The sequence below is a fragment of the Pan troglodytes genome, chromosome 8, assembly GCF_028858775.2.
Source record: "Pan troglodytes isolate AG18354 chromosome 8, NHGRI_mPanTro3-v2.0_pri, whole genome shotgun sequence".
Classification (NCBI taxonomy): domain Eukaryota; kingdom Metazoa; phylum Chordata; class Mammalia; order Primates; family Hominidae; genus Pan; species Pan troglodytes.
Window position 1 is genome coordinate 100,050,418 of NC_072406.2, and position 15,308 is coordinate 100,065,725.

The 15,308-nt window shown below is 37.7% G+C and overlaps 1 protein-coding gene and 1 pseudogene across 5 annotated transcripts in view; one reads left to right on the forward strand and one right to left on the reverse strand.

Annotated features, from left to right (window-relative positions):
- The window catches only part of ATAD1 (ATPase family AAA domain containing 1), an 88,149-nt gene extending 77,845 nt beyond the window's left edge, over positions 1–10,304 (reverse strand). For 2 of the 5 annotated variants that reach the window (XM_054659758.2, XM_016918815.4), the window contains exon 1: positions 10,098–10,302. The gene's annotated coding sequence lies outside the window, so the exon portion shown is untranslated. Of the gene's footprint in view, positions 1–10,097 lie in introns of all 5 variants that reach the window. The other 3 variants (XM_063780852.1, XM_063780858.1, XM_063780854.1) reach the window with 3 other exon arrangements.
- Positions 10,305–12,683: 2,379 nt separating this feature from the next.
- On the forward strand, positions 12,684–13,357 carry LOC134807070 (cofilin-1-like; annotated as a pseudogene).
- The last annotated feature ends 1,951 nt before the right edge of the window (positions 13,358–15,308 follow it).

Genomic DNA, 15,308 nt, shown 5'->3' on the forward strand with positions numbered 1-15,308 from the left:
CTCATGTATAAAAAAGGGATAATGTCTACATTATAGAGTTGGGGAGAGGATTGGAGATAAGCTACGTAAAGGAACTAGGACAGACACCATAAACATTTTAGAAATGACTGTGTTTGTTGTCATAATTATCTCACCAAGTGGTCATTGAACTTATTTAAACATTCTGGTGACATAGGATTCACTAACTGCTTCAGTTGTCATCCCATGTTCAGAGAACCCTTCAGTGTTACGTCTTCCCTTTACTGAGCCTAAATATTTTCCCCTAGAACTTTTATCCACGATTCTCATTCTTGCCAGTGAGGCTGCACAGATTAAGTCTACGTAACTAAATTAAGTGTGAAACTAGAATGGAATATATGCTTCAAGAGTGGTGTGACCAGTGTAGATACTATAGATTTCTCATCACAATTTAGGATCAAACTATCTTCCTTTTGCTAGTAACCACCCTTTTGATACCTACTGAATTTGTTGTTCATAAAGCCTATTCTTCACTAGAGTTTGGGTCCTGCATGCTGTACCAGTCACAATTTTGAGGGAGAGACTCAAGTGCAGGGCCTTACAATTTAACTTGTATCATATTTATCAATAAATGTTAAATTCCCTATGATACAACAAATATAATTTGGCTATTTAATCAGTTATAATGTCGTATGGCATACCCATAAGTTACTGTGACTGACAAGTGGTTAAGAACCTGGTGCATTTTATTTAACAAACACTTTATATAGTATTTAATATATACCAGCTACTGTTCTAGGTGCTTTGCATATATCAACTCATGTAATTCTCATAAACCTGTAGTAAGTACTATAATTATTCTCAGATAAGGAAACTGAGGCACAGAGAAGTAACTCATTCAAGGTCAAATAGTAAGTACTAAAGCCAGGATTGTACCTGGGCTATCTAATTCTAGAACCTGTATTCGCACTCATTATGCTCTGTTCCCAAATTTTTCTGTTACATAGATTGTTATGGCTTTTTTTTTTTTTTTTTTTTTGACAGGGTCTTGCTCTCTCACCCAGGCTGGAGTAGAGTGACAGTGACCACTGCAGCCTCCACCTCCTAGGCTCAAGTGATCCTCCTGCTTCAGCACCCCCACACCAGGCAACATAACAAGACCCCCATCTCTACAAAAAACTAAAAAAGAATTATCAGGATATGGTGACCCATGCATGTAGTCCCAGCTACTTGGGAAGCTGAGGTGGGATGATCACTTGAGCCCACGAGTTTGAGGCTGCAGTGGGCCATAACTGTACCATTGCACTCCAGCCTGGGCAACAGAGTGAGATCCTATCTCAGAAAAAAAAAAATATGGCTGCAGTGGGCCGTGTTTGTGTGGGACTGTTTCTGGGCTGTTTATTCTGTTCCACTGATCTTAAGTGTCTACCCTTTCACCAATACTAGATTATGTTGATTAATCTAGCTTTATAGTACAAGCTAAAATCAGGTAGTTTGATTCTTCAACCTTATTTTTCTTTTTCAAACTTATTTTGACTTTTCTAATGATTTTAAATTTCTATATTTTAGAATAAACTTGCTATATTTTAAAATTTTAAATCATAATTTATATAAAATTTAAAATACAATTTAAAATTGTATTCATTTTAAGATCAGCTTGCTATATTTTACAAATTTGTTTTGTGAGTTCTGTTGAGATATTTAGTGGAATTGAATTAAACTATAGTGTCATGGGTTGAGTCTTCAGTTTTCTTTCTTTCCAGAGATGAGAGTCTTGCTATGTTACCCAGGCTAGAATGCAGTGGCTATTCACAGGCATGATGGTGCTACTATCAGCATGGGAATTGTGACCTGCTCCCTTTTCTACCTGGGCTGGTCCACCCCTCCTTAGGCAACCTGGAGTACCCCACCCCTAGGAGGTCACCATATTGATGCCAAACTTAGTGCCAACACCCAAGCTGCATAGTGAACTACAGCCCAGAGCTCCTGGGCTCAAGCACTTCTCCTCCCTCAGACTCCTGAGTACCTGGTATTCTTCCAGTTCTGAACATAGTATATCTCTCCATTATTTATAGTTAGATCTTCTTTGATTGCTTTCATTAATGTTTTGTAGTTTTCAGCATACATATTCTATTCATGTTTTGTTAAATTCGTACCTTAGTATTTCAGTATTTTTGGAGCTATTGTAAATGGTATTGTTTAAAAAATATTAGTTTCCAGTTGTTCATTGCTGGTATATGGATGTAAAATTTTGAATGTGTGTTTACCTTTTGTCCTCTGACCTTACTAAAGTCAGTTCTAGGAGGTTTTTTAAAAATCACTTATTTGGTTTCCTATGTAAACAATCATGTCATCTGCAAATAGAGACATTTTTATTTCTTCTTTCCCTATCTGTATGTCTTTTATCTTCTTGCCTTATTACACTGAATGAAATTCCAATATAATGTCAAATAGCAATGGTGAGTGAAGACATTCTTACCTTGTTCCTGACCTTAATGGGTAGAATTCAGTCTTTCACCACATAATATATTAGATGTTGGCTTTTTGTACATGACCTTTATGAGGTTGTGGAAATCCCCTTCTACCCTCGTCTGCTGAGAATTTTTTTTTTTTAATCTGAATGGATGTTGAAGTCTGTCAAATGTTCTTTCTCTCTCTCTTTCTTTCTTTCTTTCCTTTTTTTTTTTTTTTTTGATAGAGTCTTGCTCTGTAGCCCAGGCTGGAGTGCAGTGGCATGATCTCAGCTCACTGCCACCTCCGCCTCCTAGGTTCAAGCAATTCTGCTTCATCCTTCTGAGTAGCTGGGACTACAGGCATGTGCCACCACACCCGGCTAATTTTTGTAGAGATAGGGTTTCACCATGTTTGCCAGGCTGCTCTCGAACTCCTGACCTCAGGTAATCTGCCCGCCTTAGCCTCCGAAAGTGCTGGGATTACAAGCATGAGCCACCAAACCCAGCCTGTTAAATGCTTTTTCTGTATCAAGTGGTATGGTCATGTAGCTTTTCCTCTTTACTGTAGTAATATGGTGGATTACATTGATTGAGCTTTTGAATATTGATCCAGCTTTGCATTTTCAAGATAAACCTCATTTTGGCATGGTGTATAATATTTTTATATACTGCTGGATTCAATTTGTTAATATTTTTTTGAAGATTTTTGTGTCAAGGTCCAAGGCAGATATTGGTGTATGGTTTTTTCTTGTCCTGTCTTTGTCTGGCTTTGGTATCAATAATGCTGATTTTATAAAAATAAATTGGTAAATGTTCTCTCCTCTTCTATTTTCTGGAAAGAATTTGTGTAGAATTGGTATTAATTCACCTTAAAATGATTGATAGAATTTGACAGTGTAACCATCTGGGCTTGGAAAATTTTTTGAGAGGTTTTAAACTATGAATTTAATTTCTTTACAGGTATAGGATTCTTCAGGTTATTTAAATTTGCTTATGTGAGTTTTGATGGTTTGGTTTTGAGGAATTAGTCTATTTCACATAGGTTGTCATATTTATGTGTGTTGAGTTGTTCGTAGTATTTCCTTATTTTTAGAATACCATTGCATTTGTAGTGATATCTTCTCTTTCATTCCTGATATGGTAAATTGTGTCTTTTCTTCGTAATCTTGCAAGAGACTTGTGAATTTCATTGGTCTTAAAGAACCAGTTTTTTGTTTCATTAATTTTTCTCTATTGATTTCTGTTTTCAATTTCATTCATTTCTGCTCCTAGCTTTTAAAAATTTTCTTCCTTCTGCTTGATTTGGGTTTATTTTATTATTATTAACTTTTTAGCTTCTTAAAGATCAGTGACGTGAGAACTTTCTTCTTTTTTAATGTCAATATTTCATGTTATAAATATAAATTTCCCTCTAAGGATTGCTTTAGCTGAATCCTATTCCACAAATTTTCATATGTTGTGTTTTCATTTTCATTCAGTTCAAAATATTTTTTCCTTTTGGCTTCCTCTTTGATCCATGGATTACTTAGAAGTATAATGTTTATAAATGTTTGGAGATTTTACTTTTATTTATTTCTAAGTTTATTCTATTATGATTAGAGAGCATATTTTATATGATTTCAATTCTTTTTTTAGGCTGGATTATGTTTTGATGAATGTGCTGTGCCATGTACATTTTAAAGAGTATGTATTCTGCTATCGTTGGGTGGAGTATTTTATAAATACCTATTAGGTACAGTTGGGTTGATGGTATGGTTCAATTTTTCTATATTTTTGCTGATTTTCTGTTTACTACTTCCATCCATCACTGAGAGAGGAGTATTGATGTTTCCAAATATAATTGTAGATTTGTCTGTTTCTCTTTTCAATTCTATCAGGTTATGATTCACACATTTTATAATGCCCTTCTTTATCTCCAGTAATTTTCTTTGCTCTGAAGTCTACTTTGTCTGATAGTAATATAACTATTCTCGCTTCCTTTTGGTTAGTGTTCACATGGCATATATTTTTCTATTTTTAACATACCTATATAAATGTATTTTGAATTGAGTTCTTTTTTACAACACATACGTAGCTCAGTCATGTTTTTGCGTACATTTTACCAACCTGTTCAGTGGGCATATTTAGGTGTTTTTCCATTTAATGTAATAATTGATATATTCAGATTTAGGCCTACCATTTTATTTATTTGTTTTCTATTTGTTTCCTTTATTTTCTTTCATGTATCTGTTTTCTCTTTTCTACCTTCTTTTGGGGCATTTGTATATTTTTTAAAATTCCATATTTTTGTTAGTTTTTGACTATGTGTGCTTGTTAAAAAAGTTTTTAATGATTGGGATCAAAATATAAATATTTAATTTTACACAACCTACTTAGAATCAATATTTTATCACTTCAAGGGGGATATAGAAATGTTATAATCATTTAGATCCTATTACCTTCCCTCTTTATGTTGCAGTTGTCTTATGTATTGCATTTACATACACTGAAAACCCCATTAATGTTATCAGTTTTGCTTTCAAACATGAAACAAATTTTAAGGAACTTAAGAGGTGAATTGTTTATTTACCTAGATATTTACCATTTCTGTTTTTCCTTCTTTATTCCTTGTTTTTGTTTTGTTTTGTTTTGTTTTTTTAGAGTCGGGGTCTTGCTCTGTCACCAAGGCTGGAGAGCAGTGGCACAATCATAGCGCACTGTAACCTCAAACTCCTGGGCTAAAAGTGATCCTCCCACCTCAGCTTCCGAGTCGCTAAGACTACCACCATGCCTGGCTCCTCCTTTATTCTTGATGTTTCAGGTTACCTTATGATGTCATTTCCGTCTGTCTGAAGAACTTCCATTAGTAATTCTTTAGACCAAGGTATGCTGACAACAAATTATCTTTGTTTTCCTCCCCCAAGAATGTGTTTATTTCAAATTTAATCATGAAGGATATTTGTGCTAAATATAGAATTCTGGGTTGACAGGTTTTTACTTTTAGCCCTTTAAGTTGTTCTACTTCATTCTAGCCTCCGTGGTTTCTGATGAGAAATCTGCAGTCATTCACACTGTTTTTCCCCTGTAAATAATGTATCATTTTTTTTCTACCAGTTTTCAAGAATTTTTCTTGTTTCAGTTTTTAGCAGTTTGATTATGATGTGTTCGGGCATGAGTTTCTTTGGTTATACCCTGTTTGGTGTCTGAGTTTCTTGAATCTGTAAGTTTATGTTTTTCACCAAATTTAAGAAATTTTTAGTTATTCTTTCAAATATTTGGTACTACGTTGTATTCTTTCCTTTCTTCTTCTGGATCTCCGATATCATAAATGTTAGATATTTTGGTGGTGTCCCACCAGTCCCTCAGGCACAGCTTTTTTCCCCCAATACTTTTTCTCTCCATTGTTCACATTGGATAATTTCTGTTGCCTCATCTTCAAATTCACTGACTGTTTCCTCTCTCATCTCCATTCTGTAATTGAACCTATACAATTAGTTCTTTATTTTTGTTATTATATTTTTTAGTTCTGAATTTCAATTTCATTTTTTTATTATTTTTTGCATTTCTTTCAGGAACTTTTTAATCTTACATTCTGGTACACTTTTCTAATAACTGTTTTAAAGCTATAGTCAGCTAATTCCAGCATCTATAGCATCCTGGCATTGTCCTCTATTGTCTTTTCCTAGGTGAGCTGAGATTTTCCTGGTTCTTGTATGCTGACTAGTTTTGAATTGTATCCCAGACATTTAATATATTATAAGACTCTGGGTTTTGTTTAAATCATATGGAGAATACTGATATTTTTGTTTTGGCAGGTAATAGATCTGTTTTGGTTCAAGTCAAAAGTTCCAGCCAACCTTCTGTCAGTTGTAGTTTCAATGTCAATTCTGTTTTCAAAAAGAATATTTTGCTTTCCATGCTATTTGGATCTATCCTCTATGTGTACTACCAGTCAGTAGTGGTAGGGTGGTGGACTTGTGTGGTAGACTCTCCTTTAGTTCAGTCTCAAAGTCTTTTTTGGTACATATGCTGTTTGTGATCAGATCCATCCTTGTGCAACTTGAAGGTGAGTCTAGGAAGTTATAATCAACTTAACTACTACTTCCCTGAGTTCCTCCCTCTTCATGGTCTCTAGTACTTTCTTACTCCTGGGACTTCCTCTTTCAGTCCCACAGCCAGAAATCTAGTGCTTTAGTTACCCTGCTGTCGTATGTACTTTCTGGGGCTACACTATGTCCAGGGCTCAGCAGTGGAAGGACAGAGAAGAAAAAATCAACTGGTGTTTATCCCACCCTCCTGAGGCCCCAACTTCTCCATGGAAGAAGGTTCCCCTCCCTCAGAGATATTGGAGCTTGTCACCACCTGCTGACATTGCAGTCATTACCACTGCTTGGTTGGCAGGATTTCTAGGAGCCTGGGGCACTAGAGAATGGAGAACAAAAGAGAAGAAATTGGCAGATTTCTCCCACACTCTCTGAGTATTAGGAGATGCTTTTCCTGCTCCTTGAGCCAGAACTAGAGGGCTTCTCCTGGGGCTCTGTCTGTCTGTGCCTATTCTGAGTTTCAGACTGCCTTATTTCTAGACTGAGGTTCTGATAGGGAAAAAACAAAAACAGAAAACTCACTGCTTGTTCAGTAGTACTTTAAATTCTAGTCTTTTTCCCCGATTCACTTGGTACTTTTTATCTTTCAGTGTCCCCAAGAAGCTGTTTCATGCATTCTATCTAGGTTTTATAACCATATTTAATGAAAAAGACAGGGTGGGCTGGGCGTGGTGGCTCACGCCCTTAATCCCAACAGTTTAGAAGGCCGAGGTGGTCGGATCACCTGAGGTCAGGAGTTCAAGACCAGCCTGGCCAACATGTTGAAACCCAGTCTCGACTAAAAATATAACAATTAGCTGGGCGTGGTGGTGCACACCTGTAGCCTCAGATCGTGCCACTGCAGTCCAACCTGGGTGACAGAGTGAGACTCTATCTCAAAAAAAAAAAAAAAAAAAAAAAAAGACAGGGTGGAGTGTGTTTACTCCATCTTACCTAGAGCTGGAATGGAACATTGTTTTTAAATGGCTGTTATGGATTGAATGTTTTTGTATCCTCAAAATGCACAAGTTGAAGCTCTAACCCTGAAAGTAATGGTATTTAGCAATGAGGCCTTTGAGAGGTAATTAGGATTAGATGAGGTCATGAGAGTGGGGCATAATAATGGGATTAGTGCCCTTGTAAGAGGAGACACCAAAGAGCTCATTCATATTCTCTCTCTCTCTCTCTCTCTCTCTCCTTTTTGTGAGGACATAGCAAGAAGGCAGCTGTCTGCAAGCCAGAAAGAGAGGCCTCACCAGGAGTTAAATCAACTGGCACCTTGATTCGGGACTTCCCAGCCTCTCAAACTGTGAGAAAGTAGATTTCTGCTGTTTTCGCCATTCAGTCTATGGTATTTTGTTTTGGCACCTTGAGCAGACAAATACAATTGCCAACATATTCATGAAAAAATTCTTGGCACTACATATTGCCTCATTCTTCCCAATTCAGTCACTACTTTTCTTTATAATTCTACCTGTACATGATTTCTGCAAGATTTATAACAAATTATACTTAGCTGAATTTCTAGACAGAAATAGAAACAAATCCCCCAACACTAGATGGATAGCTTTAGAGATCCAATAATTTTGTGCCATGTAGTTGTAACACTTCAAATATATATATTTTGGTATGTCTTTTTTGAATTAATTTATTGCTTAATTGTTTGGTCTTCAGTCACCTTGACTAAATTTGCCTGATGTTTCTCTGTAAATAATCTCAAGGCTAGGTGACCTAGGTCCTGTTTGGGCCAATTATTTTTATTTTTATCTCTGAGAAGCTTGCCTCAAAGAGAACTTATGGTTAGGAGCCAACAGTCCATTTCTTTCACATACATCCTGTTAAACTATAAGAAACGAGGATCGTATTGAATAAATATAAATGAGTAGAAGGAAGATAAAGCAATTTGCTTGTCTTCTGCAGATAGTAGTTTTAAATAAATTTTTATCTAATAGTAAACAGAACATGAGTAATTCTTGACCATCAAAAGAGAAGGACAAGTCCTTATAATTGGAGTGGAACTGGACTAGAACTAGGCTATTGTCTCAAGTGGGACGAAGACTCTAGAATAGATCAGTGAGCTTTGTACCTAAGGCAATTTCATGTTATGCTCTATTGCTTTCCACCAAATGGGCTTCTTTCTTTCTTCCCCCTCCCCGCCCCCAGTAATCTTCTCCATCTCATCCATTCCCTCTTCTTTTTCTCTTTCTCACAGTTTTTATATCTGTGAACCTGGATGAATTAGTAGATTTAAAGAAGTAGTGGGATTGTAAAAAGCTGCTGATCTTGATCCTCTTTAAAAATCTGTCAACACCTCCCATCTTTTCCTTGTATGCTGCCTTCCTATTCCTGTTCCACCTTTCCATATTGTCCTTCACTTCATGGCCAGGCTTTAGCCCTGCCAGTGGTGGCCAGAGACATGAATTAACTCTGTTTGAGTCATTTAGGAATAAAAAGATTATTACTGACCTCAATTCTAGAATAAAAATACTGTAGTTTTTCTCTCCCACACTATAATTTTACTAAAATGTTACATTGTTCCAGAGTTAATCAGGATACTCTGTGAAATTAAACCTTAATTGTGATTTGGCTACTTCCATCTTAGAGAAAATTAAAAGAGAAATATTAGAAAATGATAATTTCAGGCTGGATGCAGTGGCTCATGCCTATAATCCCAACACTTCGTGATGACAAGGCGGGAAGATTGCTTGAAACCAAAGGTTTGAGATGAGCCTGGGCAACATAGTGAGACCCTGTCTCTAAAAATAAAAGTAAAAAATTAGCCGGGTGTTGTGGTGTGCCCCTGTAGTCCTAGCTACTTGAAGGCTGAGGTGGGAGGATCACTTGAGCCCAGGAGGTTGAGGCTGCAGTGAGTCATGATTGCGCCATTGCACTCCAGCCTAGGTGACAGAGTGAGACCCTATCTCTGAAAAAGAAAAAAGGAAATGATAATTTCATCAGAACTTGTTTGAAAGAGAAACGTTAGTTTCTTGAACAAAATTAGGAGTGCACATTTGAGGGAATTTTGGTTATTTCTACTGCAACTGAGGAAACAGGTATATTGCTATGTTTGATTTGTAATTAACTAGGCCTCATAGCCCTTTTTTCACCCCTTCAGGGAACAGAATATTTCTTAAGTTTGACATTTCCTCTGTTGATGTTCCCTTTGGAAAACATAAAATATAAATAGTGATTAAGGTCTTTCCAGATAGTGTCCCATACCAAAGTGTAGAAAGAACATACATAATGTCCCATACCAAAGCATAGAAAGAACATAACATGACATGATAATGTAAAGTAATATATGATGATATTTTTATCTCAGGGATATATTATATCCAGCTGATAAGTTGTATTTGTATGTTTGTTTATAATTGAAAAAGTATGTAGTCTTTTAGTCACGGAGCTTATGAGTACTTAACTGAGCATCTCTCTGATACGTAAAAAAACTGCTAGCATGAGAAGTACAAAGGTACAAAGATTTACCTAGTAATTTTTTTTTTAATCTCTAAGAAACTTCAGTGGAAGCAGGACTGCTTCCACTGTAGTGAAAGCTAAGATGTAGTTAGGAGTTGTCAAGCTTTACACTAGAGGCTATATGAAGTTTTGATTCTAAGTGTTAATGTACCTTCTGACAACTGTGAATGAACCTGGTTCCTGGGGAGCCCGTTCTGGTTTTCTCTTTGCACAGTTAAGCTGAGACTAGCATCATTCTAGTTTGCAGGCGACATTCTCTGGGAAGCTAGTCTATGGGGGAGATGACATCTTCTGAACCTAGTCCCCACAGAGAACTTTGAACGAGTGGAATCAAGAGGTTGCCTGCATTCTTGCTCATGTCACAATGCTGGACATGTGACTTCAGAGAAGCATGTGCCAGGTCAATATGATTGGGCTGTTCTCACAATACAAGGCCTTGACCATAGAGTGATTCAGAGGCAAATGCAGCCTTCTTAGACTCTTAACCAAAACATTGGTATGACATAAAATTATAATTAATAAAAGATATACAGTTATTTCAAAAGTACCGTTTTATTGGGACATCTCAAAGGACTAAGAAAATGTTTATTTTCTTATCTCCTATCTTTTATTTGTTAATAGCTGTTCATCGCTCATCAGCCTTTACTGAAAGCTTATCATGTATCAAACAATATGCCAGTTGTCAGAGAGGGCAGCAAAGAGAGTACAATTGAGTTAGATAGAGTACCTGCACTCAATAATAATAACAGCTAACACTTATATAGTGCTTTCTGCGTGCCAGGCTTGTCCTAAGTGATTTTACACACACACACACACACACACACACACACACACACACACACTCCCTCACTCAATCCTTATAAAAACCCACTGATAGGCCGGGTGCGGTGGCTCATACCTGTAATCCCAGCAACTTTGGGAGGCTGAAGCAGGCAGATCACTTGAGGTCAGGAGTTCGAGATCACCCTGGCCAACATGGTGAAACCTCATCTCTACTAAAAATATAAAAATTAACCAAGCATGATGGCAGGTGCCTGTAATCCTAGCTACTCAAGAGGCTGAGACAGGAAAATCACTTGAACCTGGTAGGTGGATGTTGCAGTGTGCCGAGATCGTGCCACCACACTCCAGCCTGAGCAACAGAGTGAGACTCTATCTAACAACAAAAAAAAAAAAATTAAAAACCCAATGAGGTGGCTACTATTATCATCCCCATTTTACGGATGAGGACATGGGTACATAGAGATTAAGTAACTTGCCAAAGATCTCACAACTGGTAAGTGGCAGAGGAAAATTTGAAAACAAACAATCTGGTTCCAGAAACTGTACTTTTAACCTCATGATAGCTTCCTGAGGAATTTATGATCTGAGTATATATAGTAAGTACCTCCCCTTTCAGGGGAAGGCAGTAGGTAATGGTGAACAGGGAAGCAAAAGGTGACTCAGGTTGAGTAAACAACACCAAGCATATCTGACTCAAGGAATGCTTCAGAGGCCAGGGGTGCATGCCTGTAATCCCAGCACTTTGGAAGGCTGACACAGGAGGATCACTGGAGCCCAAGTTCAAGACCAGCCTGCACAACATGACAAAACCCTCTCTTTACAGAAAATACCAAAATTAGGTGGGCTTTATGGCGCATGCCTGTAGTTCCAGCTACTTGGGAGGCTGAGAGTTGGGAGAATCACTTGAGCCTGGGAGGTTGAGGCTGCAGTGAGCTGTGATCATGCCACTGCACTCCATCCTAGGCAATAGAGTGAGACTCTGTCTCAAAAAAAAAAAAAAGAAAAAGAAAAAGAAAAAAAAAGGAATGCTTCAGTCTGCTCCAAAGAAAAGAATGGAGTAATGTGAAGTATTAAATGTAGCAAGATGCCACTGCAGTAGCTCACACCTGTAATCCCAGCACTTTGGGAGGCTGAGACGGGAGGATCACTTTAGCCCAGGAGTTCAAGACCAGCCTGGGCAACATAGTGAGACCCCATCTCTTAAAAAAATAATAAAAAGTAAATAAAAATAAATGTAGCAAGAAATTAGAAATCTTTATGAACAGATGGCAATCCAGTTTAATGTTATGTGCATGGCCACAACCCTTATTCCACTACATCCTCCTTTCACATATATATTATGAAGGTTAATGAATACAATCATTGTGATAACATTTCTTTTCTCCCTTTCTCCCTCCTCTGGTAGAGTACTCACATAAAGGCTGCATTCACAATTGAGGTTAGAACTTGTCTAGGCATGTCTAGTGAGCAATGGGAGGAGTCTGCTAGGAAAGTACTTTCAGAATACTGGAAACCTTAGGGAGAAAACTCCTCCTGAAGGTAGAAAATTGCAGAAATTATAATAAAGCCTCAGCTGCTATAGGAGAAGGATAGCTTTAGTACTTTTGGTAAGGAAGCAGTGTAGCAGCAAATTTTAAGAGATATATGAGAGGTATTTAAGTGGATCATGCCTGTAGGTCATTTAGTAGTAGTATGCAATCAATAAATATTATTACTTGTGTGACAGTGCTCACCCCACACTGTCCTTTATAGAAACATATTTGCAGAGACCTGGGGAGAAAATGCAAACATGCCAGAGGGCTTCATAAGACCATACATACCCTTTAATGACTCCACTAAGTGTTATCAACAAATGTTAGTAATAATAAATATAGTTATTATCATTATTGTTCTTATTACAGCCTCATTTTATGTTATTACTGATTTTTTAATGGGGTCAGTGAGAAAATAAGACTTCATTCTCAAAATATTCAAATGTCTAGTCAGATCCCGGCAGCAGCTGCAGCGGCTCTCCTTGCCATCTCCTTTTCACTTCTGGAAACATGGGCTCCCATGTGGCTGTCTTTGATGATGTCATCAAGGTGTTCAGTGACATGAAAGTGTGCAAGTCTTCAACACTAGAAAAGGTGAAGAAGCGCAAGAAGTTGCTGCTCTTCTGCCTGAGTGAGTACAAGAAGTACATCATCCTTGCGAAGGCCAAGAAGATCCTGGTAAGTAATGTGGACCAAACCATTGATGATCCCTATGCCACCTTTGTCAAGATGCTGACAGTAAGGACTGCCGCTACGCCCCCTATGATGCCACCAAGGACAGCAAGAAGAAGGACCTGGTGTTTATCTTCTGGGCCTCTGAGTCTGCATCCATTAAGAGCAAAATGATCTATGCCAGCTCCAAAGACGTCATCAAGAAGCAGCTAGGGGTCAGCACTGTCGTCTTCTTGGAGGGCAAACTTTGTGATCCCCTCCAGCCCCCTTCCTGGAGAATCTACTAGTCCCAGACCTGCCCTCAGGGATTGCAGGCTGCCCCCTTCCTGCCAGACTGGAGGGGCTGGGGGAATCCCAGGAGAGGGAAGGCACTCCCTTCACCCCAATTGCCAAACAGTCCCCCAACTCCCTGGATTTTCCTCCTCTCTCCATCCCTGACAGTTCTGGCTTTTCCAAACTGCTTGGATCTTCTGATTCCTCTTGGGTTGAAGCAGACCAAGTTCTCCCAGGAACCCCAGTTGGGGAAGGCCTATATATATATTTTAAAAACAACCCCACTCTCCACCTGTTCCTCCACCTTCCCATGCTACAACTTCTAACCACAACAGTGACTCTGTGCTTGTCTGTTTAGTTCTGTGTATAAATGGAATGTTGTGAAGATGGCCCCTTCCCATGCCAGCTGGTTCCTCTCCCTTGGTTATGGCCGCTAATGGAAACCAGACTAGTGAGCGACCTTTAATTTTTTAAAAAAGAAAATACAATAAAATAATACTCAAATGTTTAAGCAGATTTCCCAAAACAGAGTAGAATAGAATTATATGAATAAGCAAACAATTTAATTGTTACTACTGGCATTATGTTATGGATTTTGCTTTCCTACAGAAAATAACTCCACAACTGATTTTATTAGTATAGAATTAATTTCTTGCTAAGAGTCATTTTTGCTTATCTCACCATTGGATATTTGCAAAATCACTAATATTTCTTTTATCCATCATTCATATGTAAGTAAATATGTACCTTACTTCCTCTTTCCAGGCAAGTAGAGGTTCCAAATATAGCCATGTGTCACATAACAGGGATTTGTTCTGATAAACGAATCCATAGACAATTTTGTCTTTGTGCAAACATGATAAAGTGTACTTGCACAAACCTAGATGGTGTAGCCCACTACACACCTAAGCTATGTGGTATAGCCTGTTGCTTCTAGGCTACAAACATGTACAGCATGTTACTATACTGAGTACTGTAGGCAAGTGTAACATAATGGTCAGTATTTGTGTATCTAAACATACCTAAATATAGAAAAGGTACAGTAAAAATATGGTATTAAAGATAAATGGTATACCTGTATAAGGCATTTACCATGAATGGAGCTTGCAGGACTGGAAGTTGCTCTGGGTGAGTCAATGAGTGAGTGGTGAGTCACTGTGAAAGCCTAGGACATTATTGTACACTACTGTAAACTGCATAAACACTGCACACTAGGCTACAATTTATAAAAAAATTTCTTCAATAATAAGCTATTAAATAACATAAAGTTGTAAATAATAATAAATTATTATTACATATCAACAATATTTTCTTTATATCCTATAAGCTTTTTTCTATTTTTAAATTAATTTCTTAAAATTTTTTAAACTTATTTTGTTAAAAACTAAGACACAAACACCCATGTAAGCACAGGCCTACACATGGTGAGGATCATCAGTATCGGTGTCTTCCACATCCACATTTTGTCCACTGGAAGCTCTTCAGAGTTAGTAACATACACGGAGCTGTCGTCTGCTGTGATATTGAAGCTGTTTTCTGGAATACCTCCTGAAGAACCTGCCTGAGGCTGTTTTACAGTTAACTAAAAAAAAATAAGTAGAAGGAGTACACTCTAAAATAACAATTAAAAGTATGGTATAGTAAATACATAAAGTGGTAACAGTTGTTTATTATCATTATCAAGTATTACATAGTGTACATAATTGAATGTGCTATACTTTTATATGACTGGTAGTGCAGTAAGTTTGCTTGCACCAGCATCACCGCAAACTGTGAGTAATGCATTACTCCATGACGTTAGGATGGCTAGGTTCACAAGGCGATAGGAATTTTTCAGCTCCATTATAATCATGGGACTGCCTTGGTATATGCGGGCTGTTGTTGACAGAAACGTCATTATGTCACGCAAGACTAGATAATTAGGGAATCCTTTTCCTCCTAATTGGTTATTTGAGCTGTTTAATCTCCCTTCCACTCCCAGCAAGTGTAGTCATTAAAATACCTTACATAACTATGGAGCCTTCATGATTAGAACTGCGATATGATGATGTTACATACCCACTCAGGGTTCTCTGCTTCAGGGCCAAAGTTTGGGCAATGTC